This window comes from Cyprinodon variegatus, unplaced genomic scaffold, assembly GCF_000732505.1.
Source record: "Cyprinodon variegatus isolate N-32 unplaced genomic scaffold, C_variegatus-1.0 Scaffold5654, whole genome shotgun sequence".
NCBI classification, from domain to species: domain Eukaryota; kingdom Metazoa; phylum Chordata; class Actinopteri; order Cyprinodontiformes; family Cyprinodontidae; genus Cyprinodon; species Cyprinodon variegatus.
The window spans coordinates 1-1,719 of record NW_015156107.1 but is presented as its reverse complement, the minus strand read 5'-3'; the positions used below and the strand labels follow the sequence as shown (position 1 = coordinate 1,719).

Here is a 1,719-nt window from a genome sequence, read left to right as displayed (position 1 = left end):
CACTAAACTCGGACTCTGTTATACCTTTGCTGTATTTTTATCGCCTTCTCCGTTCATATTTTTTAGTTTGTTTGTTTGTTTTAATGTAAAATTGAAAAAATACTAAATAAAAAGTTTTAAAAAAAGAAACGCTTATCATTTATTGAACAGTATGTAATAACTTCATATTTAAAGTACTTTCAGAAATTTGAATTCTGAATTCCTTTAAATAACTTCTACCAAAGACGAAAAGGTAATTTCACTCAAAAAAAGCCAACAACTTTTAAACCATTTAAACAATTCAACATTTTAAGAGGCGTTTCATTGGTTCAATGTTCCTTCTCATCTTTTTTTCATCATTTGCAGTTTGTAAGAAATTTTGCAAATAAACAGAGACATGAATTTATGCATAAAACCTTCTACTTCAATTCATCCTTTGCATTTGATCTGAACATGTGTGAGCACTGAGCATCGCTCATTGAAGTAAGCTAAACTTTGACAGTTAGGATATGCTGTCCTCTCTTTATACAGAAGCCATCCCAGTGTTGAGATGGTCAGGATCCGTTCCTGTCCTCATCTGATTCACTGCCCTCGACGCTCAGCCTCCGGTTACTGAATCCACACCACCGAGTGGAAACCAAGGTGGCGTTTCTTGTCTATAAGGTTTGATGGAGTCCTGTTACAAATTCTTGATAATATGGCTCTGAAACAGAAGCATCATTTAGCATGAAATATTTGACTTGGTCATTCATGTCATCAGCTGAAAACGGTGCAGAAAGCAACACACCTGTGTCCGGTTCAACAAACGAGTGTCGGATGAGGAAGTCTAGGACGACCATGGCAGAGTTGGGCTTGAAGTCATCAGTGGCTAGCAGTTCCTTCACCTGAAACAGGATGAAGCTTTCTGAGGAAGACTCTCTACATCCCTCTGGGAACATAGGACTGTCTGAGAACCAACCTTCTCTATTGGCAGCAGGTAGAATTCCTGAACTTCTCCATCTCCTATGCGTGGCTTGAAGTCCAGAGGGAGCTCCAAGTCAAAGACAAACTGGCTCTCTGGGAACACCCCCTCTTCATCTTCATAGGTGTAGCTGCCAAACGTGAGCCAGTGGTTAAAGGGAGACGTTTGTCTGTTTGATCTAAAGTAAATTCCTCAAGATAACAAATTCAGTCATGCTCTCGATTTTTGTCTTTTGAAGTCCTCTTGCCTATGGAACAAGGCTTCCATCACTTTTACATCACTTTTTTGACATAACATTCAGGAACAAATAGTTTGAATTAATAAAATGAATAGATTAACTTGTTTGAATAGTTTTCCAGGTTAAAAAAATGTGAAGCATCAAATAGTGAAATCCATATGAGGAGTGAAGGTTTTAAAGGAAAAGTCCAGTCAGCAAGGAGTGATCAATGGATCATTATTTATATCTAAAACTAATACGTTTGCAGTGATCTAATACATTTTGCCTTAATCAGTAAAAAATTTAAAATTTTCGTCATAATCACTGAGTCTGGGAGCGGACATTTTTGCCCAGATATAGTAACCCCTCCCTCCTGCCATCTTCCAGCAGTGACGTCACGGTGCGGTTAGCCTAGCGCCATTCTTCCTGCTTTACAAGCAAAATCAACGGGAACTACTAGACTCATCTGCAATCAACAACAATTATTGAAGATTTCCAGAGGACTTCACCATTGAAATTCACCAGAGCTAGAGTGAAACTGACAATGCCCACGTGCATGGCA

General features: G+C 38.7%; 1 long non-coding RNA gene across 1 annotated transcript; it reads right to left on the bottom strand.

Moving 5' to 3' along the window:
* Positions 1–54: 54 nt before the first annotated feature.
* On the bottom strand, positions 55–1,133 carry LOC107081496. Its single transcript, XR_001481085.1, has 3 exons — positions 938–1,133; positions 767–863; positions 55–682 (listed from the first exon to the last, which is right to left on the bottom strand). It is a non-coding gene; the product is annotated as an uncharacterized LOC107081496 (long non-coding RNA).
* Between the last annotated feature and the right edge of the window lie 586 nt (positions 1,134–1,719).